Below are 17,765 nucleotides of genomic sequence, written 5' to 3'. Positions count from 1 at the left end.
GTAACAATAGACTATAAATGTGCCAACAATGAGTCGGTTTTTAACAAAGAGGCTAAGAAGAATCTGATATCTATAAACCTTGTTAATTGTTATTTTGTTAAATCTTGTGTAAAATAGGCTTTGACTAACATTGGCAAACTTCAGGATTATCTGTAAACTTGTAAAGAAACAGAAGCTCCCAATGGATTCTGAATAGAAAAAAAATACTGCTTGCTAAAAATTAGGTATTGCAGTTATCTTTGCAATATAGTGAACTTCCACAACTTCAAAAAACATTTGACAGCTCAATTCAATTCGGCAGCTATTTAGAGTGAATACAAGAATAAGAAAGGATGAGGCATTGAAGAGTGAATGAAAGTGGTTATTCATTAAAGGAGTTATTTCGAAGTGTCTGGAACAGTAAAATGCTGCACTAAAGGCCCAAAGTTTAAAGCATTAGGTTTCCCATTTGTGTCATAACAGACTCAGAAAGTTAATGTAGATTAGAGAAGTTCACAGTTAACTCCATGATAAGATTATAATACTTGTCACTAAATTAAACTTTATACTAAATTATTTTTTTCTCTCCTTTCCTATTCCTTGGGTACTTCTCCTTCGAGCATCTTATTCTGTTCTACCTTAATGCTCCTTTAAGACCCTTATTAACCACTTCCTGTCTCCCAGCAATGAATCAAGCTGAGCATCTCACTGAAATTACTCCGCTTTATTCCTGAAGTATTTGCACAAAGTGATTCATTTTAGACTCCCATCTCAGCTCTCTATGTCATATTTTCTCATTTTATTGAGCTATTATTGTGGAAAATTTTATTCAATTCCTCCGAGATACTTTTAACAATTAACTTAAAATCTATACTCCTGAGTCATCAGCTTCTCTACAAAGGCCAATCCTATTTGTTCATTTTATTAAGGTTTCTAGATATCTCATAAATTTCTTCTGAATTCTCTGTTTCAAGAAAATAATCCTTCTTTAGTTAGTTTCTTCTCATAGCTATAATCCTTTAGTCCTGTCTGCGGCACTATCGATTCCTCTGTACCCTTTCAACTGCTAAAGCATCTTTGCTGTGGTGACTAAAACTATGCACGATATTCTAGTTGCAACCCATCGGCTATGTTATACAGCTTTAGTACCTCCCCCTCTCCACCGATAAAAGGCAAGCAATCCATTTGCTATTCAAACCATCTTTTCTTCCTGCTCCATCATCTTTAGGGAGCAGCGGGTAAACACTGTAAGATATCTCTGCTACTCTATACGTCCACTAACCTCCATTTATCATGCATCTCCTTGCCTTGTTTGCTCTCCCCAGACATATTACCTCATACTCCTGAGTTCAATTTGCCACTTTTGTGACCACTTAACTAGTCCACTGGTAAATTCCTACAGCTTAGAATTTCTTCTGTGCAGTCAACTATACTGTAAGTCTTCCTAACAAGCTTTTAATCGTGCTCCAACAGCTCATTCCAAATAGGGGACCCTAGTTGTGAGCTCTGCAGGGTCCCACTGCACATAGCCCCCTGGTCATTACAAACCTATTGACTGTTTTCCTCCACTGAACCTGTTTGTAATCAAACTTGCCATTTTCTCATAGATTCCATGGACCTTCCTGATTGGAATGATAAATATGATCACCCCAAACCAGCCTTCATTAGCCACATCATTCTCTCCTCCCAATTACACTTTGTTTTTGGAGACATCAGAAGTTCTGCAGATGCTGGAAGTCTGGGACTGCACACACAAAATGCTGGAGGAACTCAGCAGATCAGTCAGCATCTATGGGGAGGAATAAGTAGCAGATGATCTCAGCTCGAATCATCAATTGTCTCTATCCCTCCATAGATGCTAAACAGAAAATAATCTGCAGATGCCGGGATCAAAGCAACACTCACAACATGCTGGAGGAACTCAGCAGGTCGGGCAGCATCCGTGGAAACGATGACTCGATGTTTCGGGCCGGAACCTGATGAAGGGTTCTGGCCCGAAATGTGGATTCATCGTTTCCACAGATGCTGCCGGACCTGCTGAGTTCCTCCTCCATAGATGCTGCCTGACCTACTCAGCTCCTTCAGCATTTTGTGTGTGTTTCTTCAATCTTTGCCTTCTTCAGAAGATATTTATTGTTATGGAATTTATAGAAATATTTTTATCATGTCTGTGAGAGGTCACAAAACTATTCTAATGCTAAAGCCAAAACGAACACTTAACATATACACATGTCAGCCATCTGCTGACCTGCATATTGAAAACAGTCAAGTACAAGCTAAACAAACCATATTTAAACTGTGCAGTGCTCCTGAAATACTTTACAGCGTTTTGGCCACAAAGCCATGGAGGAGACATCCAATGCAGGAAGCAGTTCAGAAAGTACAGAGTACAAATTCACCAGAAAGGTTTGGAGAAAGGCTGTTTTGGAGGGAGGTGGGAAGAAAGAACATGCGATGAGAAAGATGAACTGGAATGTTCTTTTGAAAGTCATTGTAATTGACTCTTTTGGGGACATGGGTGCAATGGAGAGCACAACAAGTGAACCAAAAAATCTTAAATGATGGGAATAACAGGAGGGCCATGGTGCTGCTATCTACAAAAGTCAAACTATTATACTTCAACGTATATTAATTTCAGTGCTGGATTCATTAAATTGAACTTAAACATATAGCTCCTCAGGGACTAGGAATGGGGGGGACTGTGGAGAGCCTGACAGCAGGTAGGAAGTGCTGATTATTTTTTCTCTGCAGTGCATGGAAGGAACATTTCAATAACCGATTAGTCTGGGATTTTCTGGATAAATGGGCAGAGCGAGCATAAGGAGGCATACGATTCAATTTCAGCTTGGATAATTAGGGCCACATTACAAGCATCACGTTTGATGGTCAGTACCCTGATCTACTGATGTCCCCACGTTCACTGGTGTCTCACTGGATGTCATGCTGGTGAGATTATCTTCTCTACAGATGGAAGGAAGAACTCTGTAGCAGAAGTCAGCAACAGGAGAGTGGTCCCCCCACCCCAGGACTCAGTGCCCCATGGAATTTAATGATACATCAAGTCAGGAAAGGTGGGCACAGTGGCACTTACATTCTTATGTGCATCGTAATCCACCCTTTTCACTCTGCCCTTTTGTCTACTCCAGCACGCCCTGTCTATACACTTGCTGTCACCCCCATTTGCCTTGCCACCACGGGAAATCAGCCTTGTCATTTGTAATGTCATGCCTCTCACTCATAGTCACCATCAATGAATGTTCTCCATCTAGCTATTCACTTTACTCATTCCTTTACTCACAGCTGCTAATCTCTTATTCCCTTTCTTGTAGGAGGACTAACAGCAGAGCATCAAGAAGAGGTAGAAAACCAAAGGTATCCCTCCGGCTGACATTTGCTGAGAAGTGGATCTTGTAGATAACCTGTATGTCTGAATGCATGGTTACTGGAGATTGGGACCCAAAGCACCCAGTGACGGGATTCCATTTCATTAAGTAGTAGACGCTCACTCGGGATAGGATGCGAGTGGCAAGTGATAGTTAAATCATTAGCATATGGAAAGCCTTCACTGTTTTTATCTTAACAATGCTAATCCACAGCCCTAGACCTTTCCTACAAGAGGTGCAACAGGAAGATGATGGAAACTTTTCCTTTTCAAAGGAAGTAGACATGTGCTTTCAGGGCACGCAGTCACATAACTCCTGTAAATCTCTACCAGAGCAGATATTAAACCTTGCTGGGTTTGGTAAGAATGACGCTTTCATTTATACATGGCAATTTGTTGATCATAAATGAGGAAGGGGCTGCTGGCAGCATTGGCACTGGTGTCAGGAGATGCAGCATCTTCCAAGGTCTCCTTAGCTGGAACTGGATGTTGTACCTTAGTGATTATTAACCAATCAGATACTTCAGGAGCAACAAGAACAACTTTGTAATGGACTTGCAGGCAAACCAGCCCTATTATTTACTCTTGTGAAGAGATTGAGGAATGAGCAATTATTAAATTGGCAATCCATTTCCTCCCACCTCGTGTCCTCAGGCTAAATCTGGAAGTAGGCGCCCTCATACATGGTTACTGTCCCACTGAATGCTGCAAAATGCAACCTTTTCCAAGGGTTAAAACAGATTCCGCCATTCAACCAAAGAGCCTGTTGCAGTTTATTTACAGATTAACAGAAATGTTGAATGTGCAATTACAGAATTCAGTGTGGATATGGGCAGAAAGATATCTTCACCTTAGTGCCAAATTCAAGAATGGAGAGTTCCCCATCTGAGTAAATGAGAAGCTATCAAAAGTCATATGTCCTGATCACATAATGCTAAAAAATAACAAAATTGTTTCTTTTCCTTAATCCTTTCGAATTCAGATACACCTGAACCTCTGATATGTTCACTTAAAAATCACTTGCATTATCCAACTTCATTTCAATGTCACTAAATTATTAAGTAACAGTCATTTTTTTTTCAGATTGTACTAAATGAAATTTTTTTGTAACTGTTTTGTAAGTCACTATGAAATAAAGACACATATTTGTATATCACAAAGTTATTGCCTTGTTTTGATTTAAAATGTTATTTTTTTTTCAACTCCTTTCCCAACATTGTCCTATAATCACCTTTAGTTGTGCAACCTTCTAGCTCCCTTATGATACATGTTAATCACAATTCAGAATCTATGCAAGCAAAATTTGTTCTAAAATATTTGGTCTTCAAATACATATAATGTAACATAGAAACCAATGTTTACATAAATCTTTGTAGTAATTAAATGCAACCTTAAATGTTTGAGTCATCAAAATAGAGATGCCCAAGGCTTCAAAAGATAGCTGATGGCAGATTGGTAAGTAGACACTCCTGGAATCATAAGCACTTGTTTTCTAATCTGTGCCTATTGATGTATACAAATGTGTATGTTCAGGAAGTAATGGTCAGATATAACTGTGAATTAGCCTTTTTAATTTAGCAGATGAAAACTGGTATATTAGTCATCTGGAGAGAAAGAATTACACCTTGGCCTGAATTAAGGGGATTAGGTGATTAAGGGGATGCAAGTGGGGATAACTGAGTTGTCACTTCTATCCTCAACTCACCTTTATACCGTGTTTTTGAACATGGTGGAATCTTTGCTGAAGTAGGCAATCTGTAGAGTTCAGGACTGTAGAGTCTAGGGTGTGAGGACTGAGGTAGAGTTATTACAATGTTCTTGAGTCAGAGTAGTTCTCAGAATCTAAAAAAAACAGCTTAAGTCTAGCAGAGTAGATCTGTGCCATAAGTAACTATAATATAATAGTAACCAGATTAAGGTGCATACGATTATCAAAAAAGTGGTGGGAGCCAAATGTGCTTATATACATGGTCGCTATATGACTGTTTATTAGCTTGTTACCTCAGCAGGGGTGAATAACAAGAGCATCCAGTGTCAATTAAGGCCAGTCTAAAGCTTTTAAAGGGGAGGTGCATTGTGTCTCGTGCATGTGCTCTGGAATTTATTATGACCTGCTACACTGAGAAATAGAACAACATGGGAGAAATCTGGCTCCAAATGTTTGATGCTTACTGCAGGTCTTTACAGAAGAGGACTGATGTTATTTATCCATTGAGAACCAGCAGCCTAAAGCTAAACTCTCAGAAGATGGTGGGAGCAATAGCTGTGATGGTCGATGTCAGGCTTATAGCTCTGAGCATCTGGGTGCATTAAAGCTTAGTGAATGAATCTTCAAACACCAGTTATGAGACCAGCGGAAAACTGGTCAGTAGTCAAAACCCCGCTACGCTTCATATATTTATTTATTTAGAGATAGATTTCGGTGACAGGCCCTTCCAGCCCATGAGCCCCTGCAACAAATTAACCTTTGAACCTGTACATCTTTGGACTGTGGGAGGAAACTGAAGCACCCGGAGGAAAACAGAGCAGTTAATGTCCAAACTCTTCATAGATAGTGGTGGAATTGAAGCCGGGTTGAGGTGCTGTTAAAACATAACGCTAACTGCTACGCACTGTGCCACCAAATAATCCAGATTGAGGATTAACACTCAATATTCATTGGTTTATTTCAACCTCACCTACCTAGCACTGTAGTAAACCTCCCCATCCTTGTCTCACAACAATGTTAAACTCTGGTTTGGTATTACGATGCTCTCTTTGATGGTATCAGTATTGCCACTGACAGTTGGTTATCCAATGCATTGCTGTATCCATGCTGCCTCCCCCATGGTGCTTGGAAGTGAAATGGTGGAAACCTGCTGAGGGCACCAGTTTCCCTTTGAGGGAAAGACCCACCTATGTGATCATACCCACATCATCTTTGGTATATCCAGCACTCGGCTTGATGGCTGTAACCATCAAAAATAGTAATATCATCATACCAAATCAAATTTTAATATTCTGATTCTCCCTCATCCCACAATCACTTCCGACTGAGAAACAACGTGGCCATCATACAGCTCTTGCGTAGATCAGATTGCTGCTAGAATGCTTCTGCACACATCAGTGTCCAAAGGAGCTTGGAGAGCAAATTATCCTCCAAAAGAGTAGAAGGGTTGCTGACATAGGTGGTGGCAGTTCAGTGGAGCACAAACTTGTTATCTTCCTTCACAATGTCAGCAGGTTTCCTCCATCCCTGGACTCTGCCAATGGCCTTTATTTTCCTTGTCAAGCAGACCAGGCTGCCAGTGCTCATTCCGAGATGGTGCAGTCTGACCCTTAAACTGTTCATAAAAGGCCTTTGAGGTCAGTCGAACACTCCCTACCCTGACATGCTGTCGCTATTGAGTAGCATTGTGTGGGAACAAGTACTTAGTAACTGCACAAAGGTGATTTGTTGAAGTTTTTATCCTGTGGGTCATGCTTTTACTTACAAATTTGGTTTGAAATATTTACGTAGCCTTTCTGTTTCTCCACTATGGCCAAGAAACTGTCAGCAATGAAATGTGGGCGAGATGGAGAACTATGGAAATCATAACTCAATGAACTGTTCACAGACAGTCTGTCTGTCTATCTACCATGTACTTAGCCTTCTTTCTTCCCCTGCTCCTCTGCTGGCTGAAACTGGTGGCAAGAATTGTACTTTCACGATGGTGAATCTATGCAGCTGGTTGAGTACTGGAACCATCTTCAAACGCAAATCCCTACTCAACCGCCCCATAAATAATCCAGTCAACAGAAGCATTGTTTCAATGTACCAATCCACATTTCCATACCATGTTTGTGGATGTTCAATCTTATTCTTTTGGTATATATTGGGTGGCCCTTGCCCAATAGCCATTTTTCAGTTTGTCGTGTGTCTCAGATGAAGTTGCCCTGGGGACAGCTGCAGAATGAAAGCAACACCGCAGCTGTCAGAATGCCAGAGGCTGAATGATTTGCTGTCTGCAATTGCAATTCAGTTGTTTGATGAGGGAATGGAATTTGTTTTGGTGATATCAATGACATGCTTATGTCGTTTGCTGGTGTCCTGCACCATTAGAAAGCTTGCAACTGGCGCTGTGCTCACTCCACCAGTGCGCTTTGAAAAGCGAATGACGTCCTCAGCATTCTTTGAATAGAGTCAGTTTTATTGTGCAATACTGAATGGTGAACTGGTAAGATGTAGCAATCATTTCTGCCTCCACCCTGGAACGAGCTCAAAAGGAGTAAATGAATGCCATCCTGCTTTGTGACAGCAGCTATGGTGGGGTCTTTTAGAGGGGATGTCACATTGAAGCACAGCCATGTTCAGGTTGAAGAATTGCTCTGTGAACACCCTGGGTGGAAATAACCTCTTACAATAAATTATTCTCTCCTCCTTTTCCCAGCGTTCTCTATTCCAACGGGAATGTTTTCTGCTGTGCTCATGTCTTGATGAGGAGAATTAAAACCAGGTCACTTCATCGCTTGACATGATCCTTGTTCACTCTGGTGACACTGAAGGACTCTAGAAAGCTCTTCATAATTGTACAGTTATAACATTGGCCTAACAACTAACCTGTAAGCTGTTAATACACACACAAAATGCTGGAGCAACTCAAATCCAGGCAGTGTTTATTGTGAGGAATAAACAGCATTTTGGACGGAGACCCTTCGTCAGGAAGTTGTTGATGATTCTTTTACATGGTTGTCAACTGTTGTTGGTTCCTTTCCTGCTACAGTGTGTATGCGCAGCTGAGCAAGGCTGAAAAAGGGCATTATCTGGAACATCAGCATCAAAATGGAATGCTGTTGTAAAACCAGCTTTGCTCCTTACATCTTGTCTGAACATTTCCAGTGAGAGTCAGCAACGCACATGCACACAAATACCAGCACTATAATCATTCCACTGTGATATATAAACATAGGAAGTATCCTATCTCAATGCATTATGGCTTAGTATGGCATCTGCTCTACACATAACTGCAAGAAGTTGCTGAGAGTTGAGGACAGAACTCAGCATACCACAGAAACCAGCCTCCCCTCCATGGACTCTGTCTACACTTCTCACTGCTTCAGTAAAGCATTCAATATAATCAAAGACTCTATGCACCCTAGACGTTCTCTATTCTCCCTTCTTTCATTGGGCAGGAGATACAAACCACCAGGATCAAGGACAGCTTCTATCCTGCTGTTATAAGACCACTGAATGGTTCTTTGGTATAATAAGCTGGACTCTTGACCTCAAAATCTACTTCGTTATGATCCTGCACCTTATCGTTCACCTGCATTGCACTTTCTCTGTAGCTGTTAGACTTTATTCTACACTGTTGCTGTTTTACCTTGTTCTACCTCAATGCACTATGTAATGAACAAGCTTTTTGCTGTATCTTAGTGCATGCGACAATAATAAACTAATTCCAATTCATACTGCAAACATGAGTGTGCACATCAGGTATAATTTTTGAATTTTTGAAAAATTTAATAGATTAGATGTTTATTCCACTCACCAATTTACAATCAGCATGCACATATTTATTAAATTGGTCAGAAGTTTTAGTTTAACACATGAAGAATAGGCAGTTTTCTAAGCATGGTGCTCCAGCTGCTTGCTGCTTGGTGAACAAGAAGATGATTAGAAGGCTTCACTTTTGGGTACTCACATGGGACCATGTTTCTGACTGAATCCGGAATGAAGGGATGGATTTTCATCTGCAGACGATTGGGTTATGTGTGCAGTGCAGCTGTGACATTCTCAACCCACATCCCAGTGGGCACAGCTAAAGTGGCAAGAAATTGCCAATCTCACCTAAAGGTCACACAATAGCTGGATAAGGAGACAGGAACATAAAATATTTGGTTATAATAGAAAGTGCTTTCTGATGCTGAAAATGTTGGCAAGCTTTAAGTGCAATACAGGTAAGAAGCCATTGTTTCAGTAAAATATTTTATACTACGTTGTAGGAACAAAGAAAGAGCTCCATGATTTAAAAGCATCCATTGATAAATGAGGTAAGTTATCATCTAAAGTTAAAAGGAAAAAGCTTTCAAACTGGGTAAAACTAATGCAGATTCTGGCAACTGACGGGAAAGATACAAATCACAGTAAATATTGATAGTACATTTAAGTACCGGTGCAGACTATAGAGAGAAAAAAAACAAGGAGAATGTAATAATAACCATGAGATTCCTTTGAGACCTTGTGAACCTCTAAATTAAAAGAGAAAAAGGATGAAAGTAGAATTATTTGGTTACATTATTCAGTGGAAGAAGAGGAGAAGCATGACAGGTATCACATAGAAAATCAATATTAAATTATCTGCTGAGACTCACCCAAGTGAATGTTGGCAGAATAGAGATGAAGAAGAGAACAATAACATTAATGAGTAACAAATGTCTTGGACAAGATGGTTTTTGCCATTTTCTTTGTTGTAAGAGAACACATTGATCTTGTTAATTTATCTCATAGTCTTCAATATTTCGATGAAATCATATTCAAACTCCAGACAATGTAAGAACACTTTAATCAATCTCCTGTCATTAGGAAAACACGTAACATGTATTATGGATATTAAAGAATGACAAATCCCTCAGACAGTGTTACATTGCAGGTTTTAAAGACAGGCACTGACAACTATAATTATGCAATGTAAACTAGAGTCAGGAATCACTTCCTTAGATTGCAGAATTTCAAATGTCATGCCATATTTCTTAAATGAAATGAGCACAGGAAACCAGAGACCAGTTTAGCCTCATATTCTTCAGTGGGAAGTTGCCAGATTCAATACTTTTTAATGGAGTGACTGACTATCTTAAATTTTCTGCTGCTCAGATTTAACTTGTAAAGTGTAAGTCATTTCTTATGAACATCAGTGAACCTTTTGAAGAGGTGACTAAAATGGTGCATAGAAATACATCCATGGTCCTTCTTTATGTTGTGCTTTGTAGATGGTAGATGAGTTCTGTGAATAAAGTGGTGAATCTCTTGTTGCAGTGGTGTCTGATCCTCAGTAATTAAGTGCCTGGACAAGGTTGGATTCTAAGCAGGGTATTTAATTAGCACAGTGGTGTAGCAGTTAGCTTATCTGTGATGTGAGTTCCTTTCCACCGCTGTCTGTAAGGAGTTTGTTCATTCTTCTTGTGACTGTGTGGGTTTCCTCCAGGTGCTCTGGTTTCCTCCAATATTCCAAAGACGTATTGGTTAGTAGGTAAATTGGTCACATGGGTTGTGTTGGCTTGTTGGGCTGGAAGGCTTGTTACAGTGCTGTATCTCTAAAGTAAAATACTTCTGATGGGGAATTGGACGATGGTAATACCATTGCAGGTCAAGGGAAAATGATAAGACTTCCAATTGATGGACATGGATTTTCGCAAAATAAGAAGGTTCTATTTTGAGGCCCAGGGAGAAGATTAAATCTAGGTTTGGACTTCCTTTCCCAGGTGGCACATGAATGATTGACAAGTAGAAGAATGCACTGCAACTAAGAGATTTCCGGTGCGTACGTGGTTGGTTAGAGTTGTTTTTTTTTGAGTAAACAGCATTATAAACATTTCTAATCATTCAGACCAAGATCAGATAGTGTTAGAGAGTAAAAGAGCAGTCTTTTAGACTGAAGCAGGAATTGAACTTTATGAAACCCGTAATTTACTTGTGCAAATTTGGCAGGTATTTGCACAGTCAATAAACGTGCCTAAAGTGTGCCATATATGAAGGTAAATAAATCTTCAGGGCCTATCAGGTATATCTAACAACATCCAAGGAACTAGTCAAGCTAGCCCTTAATAGAGAAAAATTCTCTTTAGCATTAAATGAATCAAAATTCTCTGAGAAGGTCTGTAAGTTTAACTCAAGAGAAGCAATACCCATTAAGGGACCAACTCAAATGTAATTATAGTTTGTAAAAAGAAAGAAATAGCCAATTAACTACAATCCACTGTATTTGAAAGATGAGCTCCAAGATGTCGACAATACATTCACTGAACTTATGAGAGAATGGCCTTCACACTGAACATCTGCAAGACAATAGTCAGCCCCTGCTGCATCTCACTGCCTTCCAATAATAAAAGTTCATGCCAAGATTCTGGAAAACAGGTACCACTTCACACAACACGCACAAGATGTTGACTGTTTACTCATTTCCATGGATGCTGCCTGTCCTGCTGAGTTCCTCCAGCATTTTGTGTGTGTTACTAGGATTTCCAGCATCTACAGCTTTTCTCTTGTTTGTGACTACTTCTCACAACTCAGGGCCCAGCTCACGACAAAGGAAGACATCTATAATGGAAGTCACCACTGCCTTCAATGCTCTAGCATCACCATTGGTTGATCAGGTAAGGAAATATTTGAAGATCAAGACCTTGGACCTGGGCCCATGGTAGAGTAGGCCCTGCCCTTTGATATACTTCTGAGACCTAGATTACAGCACACATCTATCTGAAGGCACTGGAAACATCTCATCATTGCTGACTTAGTAAAATCATCCAAGTTTACCTGAAGAATAAACCAACATCAGGCCAACATCCCCAGTATTGAGGTCACTATTATCAGTCTTAGTGCCGGAAAAACCACACGATTCACACGACTGACACCAGTCTCCAGAAATGGACGTTCTATTCCACTCTGTTGTGGAAGGAAATTATCAGATGGAAAAAGAAAAAAAAATGTTCTCAAGCTTTCTTGAAGAAATCCTATGTTCCAATATAGTCCTGGGAACCTTTGCTGTATGATCATTCAAAGTGGAGAAATGCAGTTTTGGGGAACCTCAGGGTCATGTAGCGACAACACACAAAAGCCCTGTATAAATAACAGAAGGGATGTACCACCTATCATGCTACCTGTGCTCCCACCCTGTCTGTGGAAGAGCCTATGGTTTCCAGATTGGCTGCAGTAGCCACCAAAACACACACAAAACCGGACTTGAACAAGTCAGCCTCAGTCCCAACGGACTAGCCAAGCAGAAGCAGCAGCCTTTTGTACGCCCACAAGGATACTACAACTGCCCAGTGCTGAAAGGATCACTCAAGCATTTTGGGAATAATGTAGTTAATGATAGCCTTTCCAACTGGCAACGCTCTAAATTTTTGTAATACCCTGACCACTTTAAGTGTCCATCACTCCTGAATCTCCAAGCATACAATCAGCAATTTTTTTCTATACTGCCGTATGTTATCTACTACAGGTCGATGTTTAGGGATCTCTTGCAGGATGTTAGGGATAAATTTGTCCCGGTGAGGAAGATAAAGAATGGTAGGGTGAAGGAACCATGGGTGACAAGGGAGGTGGAAAATCTAGTCAGATGGAAGAAGGCAGCATACATGAGGTTTAGGAAGCAAGGATCAGATGGGTCTATTAAGGAATATAGGGAAGCAAGAAAGGAGCTTAAGAAGAGGCTGAGAAGAGCAAGAAGGGGGCATGAGAAGGCCTTGGCGAGTAGGGTAAAGGAAAACTCCAAGGCATTCTTCAATTATGTGAAAAACAAAAGGATGACAGGAGTGAAGATAGGACCGTTTAGAGATAAAGGTGGGAAGATGTGCCTGGAGGCTGTGGAAGTGAGCGAGGTCCTCAATGAATACTTCTCTTCGGTATTCACCAATGAGAGGGAACTTGATGACGATGAGGACAGTATGAGTGAGGTTGATGTTCTGGAGCATGTTGATATTAAGGGAGAGGAGGTGTTGGAGTTGTTAAAATACATTAGGATGGATAAGTCCCTGGGTCCTGACAGAATATTCCCGAGGCTGCTCCACGAGGCGAAGGACGAGATTGCTGAGCCTCTGGCTAGGATCTTTATGTCCTTGTTGTCCACGGGAATGGTACCGGAGGATTGGAGGGAGGCGAATGTTGTCCCCTTGTTCAAAAAAGGCAGTAGGGATAGTTCGGGTAATTATAGACCAGTGAGCCTTACGTCTGTCGTGGGAACTATGTTGGAAAAGGTTCTTAGAGATAGGATCTATGGGCATTTAGAGAATCATGGTCTGATCAGGGACAGTCAGCATGGCTTTGTGAAGGGCAGATCGTGTCTAACAAGCCTGATAGAGTTCTTTGAGGAGGTGACTAGGCATATAGATGAGGGTAGTGCAGTGGATGGGATTTACATGGATATTAGTAAGGCATTTGACAAGGTTCCACATGGTAGGCTTATTCAGAAAGTTAGAAGGCATGGGATCCAGGGAAGTTTGGCCAGGTGGATTCAGAACTGGCTTACCTGCAGAAGGCAGAGAGTCGTGGTGGAGGGAGTACATTTGGATTGGAGGGTTGAGACTAGTGGTGTCTCACAAGGATCGGTTCTGGGACCTCTACTTTTCGTGATTTTTATTAATGACCTGGATGTGGGGGTAGAAGGGTGGGTTGGCAAGTTTGCAGACGACACAAAGGTTGGTGGTGTTGTAGATAGTGTAGAGGATTGTCAAAGATTGCAGAGAGACATTGATAGGATGCAGAAGTGGGCTGAGAAGTGGCAGGTGGAGTTCAACCCGGAGAAGTGTGAGGTGGTACACTTTGGAAGGACAAACTCCAAGGCAGAGTACAAAGTAAATGGCAGGACACTTGGTAGTGTGGAGGAGCAGAGGGATCTGGGGGTACATGTCCACAGATCCCTGGAAATTGCCTCACAGGTAGATAGGGTAGTTAAGAAAGCTTATGGGGTGTTAACTTTCATAAGTCGAGGGATAGAGTTTAAGAGTCGCGAAGCTCTATAAATGCAGCTCTATAAATCTCTGGTTAGGCCACACTTGGAGGATGAGAGGAGACATGATAGAGGTGTACAAGATATTAAGAGGAATAGATAGAGTGGATAGCCAGCGCCTCTTCCCCAGGGCACCACTGCTCAATACAAGAGGACATGGCTTTAAGGTAAGTGGTGGGAAGTTCAAGGGGGATATTAGAGGAAGGTTTTTTACTCAGAGAGTGGTAGGTACATGGAATGCACTGCCTGAGTCAGTGGTGGAGGCAGATACACTAGTGAAATCTAAGAGACTACTAGACAGGTATATGGAGGAATTTAAGGTGGGGGGGGTTATATGGGAGGCAGGGTTTGAGGGTCGGCACAACAATGTGGGCCGAAGGTCCTGTACTGTGCTGTACTCTTCTATGTTATATGTTCTTCCCTTTTGGTTAAACAGATGGACATCCATACTATGAGTGAAAGCATGCTGCAGTATTGTATTGCACTAATGCAAACTCTTAATCAACAACTGTTTGAAGCCCTGAAGCCCTGAATAATCCTATATTCTATGTTCTATGTTCAAGAGAAGGATGTGAATTATCTTTTCCTTAAGTGGAAATCTTCTGTGTTATCCTGTAGCCAGCAGTATGTTGCAAAACATGGCACATGACATAAATGATCAACCTCTGAATGGACTTATCCAAAGGCTAAGAAATGCAGGACGGCAGTAGCAATGATTTCATAGAAAATTGGTCCAGCCATGGATAAGCGACTGGAATTCTGACTGTTGAAGTTGGAGACATTTGCCAATCATTGCCTTCAGAAATATTAGACTATGTATCAATTTATTTAGAAAGGTAGAAGCAGACAAAAGAGGCAAGATTCTCCTGGCTATGATCTTTCTCTCACTCTTCTTCCATCCTCCTCTGTTAAGTGTTACTGTGTGTAGCTCTGCAACACAGCTACTTGATGTATAGTTTGGGATTTGAAGGAAAGTAGCACAGATTTATCAGGGCTCCAAGGGTAAAATTATGAAGAAAGATGAGAGAAACACATAATACATTCCTTGTAATATAGGAGGTAAAATGAGGATTAGATTGAAATTTTATTTATTTTTCATTTAGAGATACAGCATGGTAATGGTATCTTCCAGCTCACCAAACCCATGCCATCCAATCGCACCCCTGTGACCAACTAACCAATGAGAAATCAGCGAAATAGATGAAAGAAAGTATTTCCAGTGGTTGGTGAGTCCTGGATGAGAAATATGTGGTGCAGGTATTAGAGCCAGAACTTCTAAAAGTGCTGTAAGGGAATGTTTCCATGTGCAAAGTGATGTTGAAGTTTGGAAGCCCCACAGACAGCAGTTAATTCTCTCTCAGCTGTTATTTTTTAATGAGAACTTTCCAGACTTCTGTTGACTAAAACTATTGAGGAATATGGAGTCAGGCATATGGAGTTCATTTGTAGATCTGTCCTAATATCAGTAAAATGTGATCACACTTAATGGGTTAAATCATTTATTGATGTTCCTATGATATTGGAAAATGAAATAGAAAGGCAGTTGTTTTAAGAACAGTAATGTTCTCAGTATAAGGGAACAACCAAAATGGCAGTTTAAAGTATTTTCAAAACGTGTTCAAGTGTCACTTTTTTGTTGGCACCTGTTATCAGAGGGTTTTATGGGTGTGGAACTTCCTCTGAATGATTCGGATTTCTAGTGGCTTCAAACCGTGTGACATTTTTAGTTCTTGATCCTGCCTGGGGCTTCAGCCAAATTTATGATTAGTCTCTGCTGCCACAACCTTACCAGGAGTGTGGCAGTAATCCTGACCAGACTTTTTTTTAAAGTTTATTATCAACAGGTTGAAGTTCCTTTCCCTTTGCTTCTTAGTGTTAGCTATATACGGCTGTGAACCTATCTTTTAGCGTGTAATTGGAAATTTGTACTGACTCAGGCATGATGCCAAAATTATGGTTTGCTGATTGAAAAAGTACTGAAGTTCTGGGAGATCTGCCTAGCTGCTAAATATGAAGTAAACTATAATTTAAATATATCAAACCTCCGCGAAATCACAAAGTTTCTGCCCATCTTTGACCATGTGTAAGCACTATAAATTCTTGGCCTATTAACCTGAATTATTTGTAATAGCCATGGATTGGAAGAGTCTTTGTATGTGCATTTCATTCACTCACTGTGAAGGTAATATTATTGTGTGAAATATTTTAGTTTGCAGTCTAATCACATTCTTTATGCATGAGTTAAAACATGCCAAACAGATGGGAAAAACTGACTCCCAGTAAACTGAAAAAAAATTAAATGGATGGAAAAACTGTTTAAATATATGTCTATTTAAATGTTAAAAATAAACTGTTACTCCATAAAATATGTGGGTTCTGGCAATTAGTGCCAAAATTATGACAGAGAGAATAACCAGAGTTTAATTCTGAACATTAAAGATAGGGTCACAGCCGTTTGATGTCTGGCACATCCTGCTGTGGATGTGCACACTACGATCGTGTGGCGGGCTGATGCCTATCTTCTCAAGTGGAAGAATCAGGCTAGGTGGAAAAAAGTAAACAAAAACTGGGAAGAAACAGTTCAGAATTTAAATTTTCAAAATCACAAAATAATACCTTAAAAGGAGTATATTTTAGTCAAGACTCCTTAAGCAGCATGGATAACTTCACTCATCTCAATGCTGAACTGATTCTATAACCTACAGATTCGCTTTCAAGGAGTCTACAACTCAGATTTATTTATTTACTTGTTGTTGTTTGCACAATTTGTCTTCAGTTGCACATTGGTTGTTTATTTATAGCTTTTCATAAGTTCTATTGTATTTCTTTATTTTCCTCTAAATACCTGCGCAAGAAATGAATCTCAAGGTAGCTTATGGTGACATATATGTACTTTGATAATAAATTTTCTTTGAACTTTTAACTGTGGAAATCAAGCTCTAAGGGAGTTTGGGTCAGAGAGAGAGCTAAACCATATAATCATATACAGCAGAACATACACACTGAAAATGTGTATCACAGTGTATTCTCTTATATTGTAAGTTGTATGGTGAGAAAATATACAATCAAGAATCTTACCTAGAATCTACCTTGGGACAATGAGCCAGATCTTTTGCCGGATGACCAACAATTACTGCTGTAATTACTCGAACTTGCATCTCTTCTAATTGGAAGTTGTTTGAATGGATATAGAGCTCAGGTGATGATGCACTATTAATAACTCCAAAAGACTGGAAGTAGAGTAAATACTGAAAGTCTTTTATTAGCAGTAAAATGTGACCTTCACCATGCTGAGGGAGGAGCAGTGGCACAATCGCCTTCATTCAGGGGTCTGTGGGAGGAGCCGCAGGAGCAGTCAGCAGAGGGGCATGTCCAGGCAGGTAACCCAGTTACTACATATATATATGGTTTACCACAGGTGGCTAGTGGCATTTCCCAGTCTTTGCAACAGCGGATTGCTCTTGCTACTGGCAATCCAGATAGTTCTGAAGCATTGCTGCACCTGCTCTGCTGAATGTCACTGACATACAGGAGGTACACAGAAAGTGCTGTTATCTTCCCAGACCTCCATATCTCCAATCTTCCCAGTCCTCCTGAATTTTAGTCCCCGCCTGTTCCTGAGCATCATCTTTCCTAGTCCTCATAATTACAAACCTACAACCCAGTATCAATTCTCCCTCGTGTTATCTCTGCCTCTCCCTAGCATTTCCTGCAATGTG

At 40.5% G+C, this 17,765-nt stretch overlaps 1 protein-coding gene across 2 annotated transcripts in view; it reads left to right on the top strand.

Annotated features, from left to right (window-relative positions):
- Positions 1-17,765, top strand: part of gucy1a2 (guanylate cyclase 1, soluble, alpha 2) — a 167,878-nt gene that overhangs the window by 33,491 nt on the left and 116,622 nt on the right. The gene's annotated exons all lie outside the window — the stretch shown is intronic.

Source organism: Mobula hypostoma, chromosome 7, assembly GCF_963921235.1.
Source record: "Mobula hypostoma chromosome 7, sMobHyp1.1, whole genome shotgun sequence".
NCBI classification, from domain to species: domain Eukaryota; kingdom Metazoa; phylum Chordata; class Chondrichthyes; order Myliobatiformes; family Myliobatidae; genus Mobula; species Mobula hypostoma.
The sequence above is the reverse complement of the archived record's forward strand: the minus strand, read 5'-3'. Positions and strand labels throughout refer to the sequence as shown.